The sequence below is a fragment of the Styela clava genome, chromosome 4, assembly GCF_964204865.1.
Source record: "Styela clava chromosome 4, kaStyClav1.hap1.2, whole genome shotgun sequence".
In the NCBI taxonomy this organism is placed as follows: Eukaryota; Metazoa; Chordata; class Ascidiacea; order Stolidobranchia; family Styelidae; genus Styela; species Styela clava.
Window position 1 is genome coordinate 3,318,090 of NC_135253.1, and position 5,923 is coordinate 3,324,012.

The following is a 5,923-nucleotide window of genomic DNA, read 5'->3' on the forward strand; positions in this document are numbered from 1 at the left end:
TAGCAATCGGAGACCGTCGACTTATCGATCCCCCAAAAAAAAGAATAATTAATTAATTAATACATCGATAGTTATACGACATAATTCATCCAAAATCAATAGGCTTTTGGTCCGAGATATGATGAATGCACATAGTTAATTGATTAATAACTAGAACTCGAAAACGAATATAATGAATATATCCCAGCATTGAAAATGTTACAAACAAAATGGAGTTTTAACAATCAAAAATGGCATAAATGTGGCCTAAAGGAATTATGAATATATCCAAGCATTGGAAACGATAACAACAAAACGGAGTTTTAACATTAAAAAATGGCATAAATGTGGCAATAAGGAATTACGGACATATCCCAGCATTAAAAATGATACAAACAAAATGGAGTTTTAACATTAAAATTTGGCAATAAAAAATTATGAATATATCCACAAGCTTTGGAAATGATACAAACAAAATGGAATTTTACCATTAAAAAGGGGCATAAATGTGGCAATTAAGAATGATAAATATATCCAAGCATTAAACAAAATTGCTTTGTATTCTCCAATGAACAGTATCCTTTCATTTTTTACCACCCTCGGTCGGTTTTAGAGCTTGCCGAACAAACATTACTATTAAAGTTACAAATAAACTGCAATGCGTAATCTTCTTCTCTCCAAATATTGAGCTAGTCATATTGCTCATATTGCTCTGCCTTGGTCACAGAAATCACCTGAAAACCAATTCAACGACAGTATGGGAACGCAAATGTTTGTAAAAATACAAGTTGTAAATATATGCCTTTCGTTGAGAATACGTAAATAAAAAATTTTCCACTGAACGAAATTTAACTCCAGCTGCCTATGCTGATATCAGTATCGAATTCAGTTAGACCCTTCGCATCCACTGTAAGCAATGTGTGTGTGAAAGAACTGTGATTAATCGTGGTTCTTATCAAAGATGACCAGTTAGCTAAATATTTGCGATACACGAAGATAGTATTCCGAATCTCGACTGCTATATTCAAACTCGCTGCTTCAGCATGGTTGATATGTAATGGCGCCTGGTGTAATAAAGAATTTATAGATTCAAATATTTGAAATGTGATGAACTTGAACAAAACTTGACCCTGAAGCAAAAAAGGCCGGTAAGCATTGTATATATTGGTGGCGCCCTTTTAATGTTATGTATATATTTGCATTACAATATTCAACATCAATAGGTTTATATGAGTGCTAATCAGGCTTGTCCATGGGACATATTTTCTGTCCCATTCCCATCCGATAGCAATTATGCCAGTCCCATTGGAATACAATTCAATAAAAATTGTTAAATTTAGGTTTAACGTCTACTAAATAAGATTACATGTACAAAGAGACATGCAAGACAACAAAATTTGATGATTTTGTTAACTCATATATGATATATTATCAGTTATATTCATAACTATTATACAAGTGTCCATTAGCCCCTTAACGAAATACATTGTTAATGCTGAATATATTTTGACTATTATAACTAACAAGAGAGTTATTCTCAAATATATGAGTACGAAGTACATAACAAAATGTTTTACTATCATTTCCCCAAAAATCATACGGTATTCGTAACCCATGGGAACTACAAATGTGTGCTGTCCCATCCCATGCCATGGGACGGTTCCAATGGACAAGCCTGGTGTTACTACAGTGTCCTTGGATATTTACTGAAATAGGTTTTTTCATGAATACTAAATCATATTTGAAAAGAATATTTGTTTCTTTATTATGGCTTAACACAAGAAAATAATATGGAGGCACATTTCCTAATGTAGTTCAGTTGCTTCCAACTGGGCCATTTGCCAAAAAGGTATCTGTATTATACGTGTCAATATAAGCTTTGATATTCCAATGTTACGAATGTTGATTTTCCTATATAAAAAGCTCTTGTATTTGAAATTGAAAACGATTTTGTTCATTTGTCAGATTTTATATACTAATCACACTTCAAGTTGAGAAAAATGAGGTTTATAACAATTGCTTGAGACGGGAAACAGGAGTTCCCATCGAAACGCCTTTTCTCTCAAAATACTAAACTTCAGTATAGCAAAGGTTTCATTATTGGTTTACAATTCATTATGTCAACCAAACGTGAAAACAATACGTATTCAGATCGCCAATCAATCAGAATCGGACAGAAATGGTTTCCAAAGGCATAAAGTAATATGGATGACTGAACTTAAACTTAAAACCCTGTGGTTAATTGCGCACTAAAACTCTGCAACTATTGCATAATATTGAATTAAAGATTTTAACGGTAAGAAGTTCAATAAACTCAATATATTGGACTATCAATGAACCATTCATTAGAAAACTATACCAGAAATGCAAAAAAAAATCATTTTGCAACTGATATGCTTTCTTTTCCCGCGATAGCACATGTTCATGAAGAATAATAAATATATCCAAGCTTTGGAAATGATACAAACAAAATGGAGTTTTAACATTAAAAATGGCATAAATGTGGCAATAAAGAATTATGAATATATCCAAGCATTGGAAATGATACAAACAAAATGGAGTTTTAACATTAAAAAATGGCATAAATGTGGCAATAAAAAATTATGAATATATCTAAGCTTTGGAAATGATACAAACAAAATGGAGTTTTAACAGTAAAAATGGCATAAATGTGGCAATAAAGAATAATGAAGCATTAAAAATAATACAAACAAATTGGAGTTTAACGTTAGAAAATGGCTCAAATGTGGCATAGGCTACAGAAGCTGACTTAATACCAATAAAAATATTTGTTATTCGATCAGATTGCCAAATTAAAAAGGCCAAAATTTGTTGAAGACCGTCGTTTTAGTCCCATCGTAGAAAGCCATGGCTTTAGGCCAGGGCTTCCCAAACTTTTGAGCTCGCGGTCCCTTTTGATATATTCAATTTTTTGAGGCCCTTGTCCACATTAATAATGCTGAACAGTTCCAAATATACATTTTTCATGTCTTATTGGCACAGCTAATTCTCAACTATATATCGCTACCAAATAAAAAAAAAGAGCACATATTCATTCAGATTAACGTTACTCAATTATTCAGTGTAATGGGTGCGAATGCTTTTGCTGCATAGTCAAGTCCAGTCAAGCCGTTGTTCAATGTTTGTTTATGCAGGCCTGAATGATGGATTCTGATGTCTGGCCACCGACGACATGGTCCTCATCTCGAATTGTTTACTCTTATAGATCAAACTTAGCATAAGGTAACGGTTTGTGCGACGCCAAATTATCTGGAGAAAAACTCATGGCGCACCTACACGAAAAATAAGCTGCCTCAAAACAAAACACAATTTTGTCATCGTTAATATGTACTTTATGTCTTTTGATGTTTTCAAACATGTAGGTCTAAGAAATAAAGGCAGAAGGTTAACGTTTCTTTCTTACCTCTGCCAGGTTCAAAATGCTGAAAAAAACTCATGTTCGATAATCTCGGTTTAGCAAATGAATAAACTGCAGCCTATGAAATTGCAGCATGTAGGCCTTGTAAGGTTTACCTCTTATCTTACGTATCAAGAAACCCTACGTAACAGAAAGTAAATAACATAAAATGGTAAAATGAATTTGCTTCATATACACATCATTTGCAACAATGAGAAACAGTAAAACATAACAATAACAAAGGGTGTTAATATAAGCGCTCGCCTTTAAAAAAGACTTACTTAGTCAATAGCGCAACTATTGTTTTCACTTAATCCCGTGGAAGTGCGTCGTTTCAATTTTGCTGAGGCGTCGCAAAATTTCGTGATTTGTGAACGTTTCAACCAAACCATATCTTCTACTTTCACAGAAAATTTCGTTTCGTATTTATATAAAGCAGTCTTTCTACCAGGGGCCATCAAATGTGATTTCACTGACTGTCGTTAAGTTTTGTTTGTTTATATGATCAATACGTATTTTCACAGGGAGTCGTAACTTGAGCATATTTTTGAAGGGCTTCACAATACAATGAAGTTCGAGAACTACTGAGTCCCAGTCGATAGCAAGAAATCGTTTCTACTTTTTAAATGATTAAGCCCTAGTGTTATTTTTGAAAGAAAATTGAAGACACTGTCTTATTTTCGGGAAACAAGGTATTATGATGATGAATTCACTCGGAATCATGAAATGTTTGATTTACACTATTTTTAATAATTGTATTTCGCATCAAGAGTCTGAAAAAGTACAATTGATATGGTACTCTGTGTAAAATTGGTGTTCTCTTCGCGGCCTCTAAAATTCGTTTCGCGGCCCCTTCCAGGGCTGCGGCCTCTAGTTTGGGAAGGAAGCCCTGCTTTAGGCTATTAGTCGCCAAAATTGCTTTGTATTTTCTAATGAACTGCTTTTTTCATTTTTTTACTCTTTTCTATCGGTCGGCTTTAGAGCTTGAAGAACAGACGTTACTATTCACTTTACAAATAAACTGCAATGCTTAATCTTCCTCACCTTAAATATCGAGTTAGTCATATATTGCTCTGCATTTGTCACACATATCACCTCGAAACCAATTCAACAACTGAATGTGAACGCAAAAGTTCGTAAACATACAGGTTGTAAATTTGGTCTTTCATTCAGAATACGTGAATAAAATTTTTTGACTGAACGAACTCTAACTCCAGCTGCCTATGCTGATATCAGTATTTAATTCAGTTAGATCAGGGCTTCCAAAACTTTTGAGCTCGCGGCCCTTGTTCACGCTAATAATGCTAAACAGTTCAAAATATGCATTTTGAATATTTTATTGACACAGCTAATTCTCAACTTTTAACAGGGCTACTCAATAACAAAAACATCTGTGCTCAGATTCATTATTCAATGTAATGGGTGCGAATGCTTCTTGCTGCATAGCAAGTCCAGCCGTGGCGCAATGTTTGTTTATGCAGGCCTAATGATAAATTACGATGTCTGCCCACCGACGACCTGGTCCTAATCCGGAATTGTTCACTCTTATTAATCAAACTTAGCATAAAGCAGCGGTTTGCAGCGGCACCAAATCATCAAGAAAAAAACTAATGGCGCACCTCCACTAAAAAAATATGCTGCTGCAAAATAAAACACAAGTTTGTCATCGTTAATATGTACTTTATGTCTTTTGAGGTTTATAAACATGTAGGCCTAACTCTGCCTAGCTTTTCTTTAAAATGTTTCAAACTCACTCATGTTCGATAAACTCGGTTCAGCAAATAAACAAACTGCGGCTAACGAAATTGCAGCATTAGGGTTTACCTGTTACGTAACAACGTAAAAACGTAACAGAAAGTAAATAACATAGAACGGTAAAATGAATTTGATTCTTATACACATCATTTGCTTTAATGAGAAACAATAAAACATTTGGAATAAATATAATATCGTCACGCTAATAACCGAATTGCGTAAGTCATTTTTGACGATTTTGAGTTTTTCTATAAAATAGGTTTTTATGTAATGCTGCGCAACTCGGATTCTAGCTTAGCGCGTATTAATTTGTATTTGTACTACAGTATAGAAAGACGTGCACTTGTGATACTCACTGTTTGAGTTCAATTCACCTTGGTTGACTTTTATATTGGGTGCATTGCTGTTTTATTCTTTATATTTAATCTTAGTCCTATTTCGGTGGGTGTGCAGAACGTGTTATATTGATGAAATATATATATTTAAACTTGAAAAAATAATGTAATTTAAACTGATAAGATATTTTGGGGATTAGACATTGTAGATACTGAAGATTACATTCGTTTTTGGAATGTTTAGTTTTCAGGACTGGTGCATATAGTAAAGTTGCAAAATTGCGTATGTCCCCAAGTCATAGACACATTTCTGCCTAAGTCACAGTGCGCCATTACGCCGTCACTTAACTGCGTCATACAAATTAACTTAAATCCGGCTACGATCAAAAATTGAACCATGGCAAATGATTGACTCTCAATGGCGTAACAATATCAT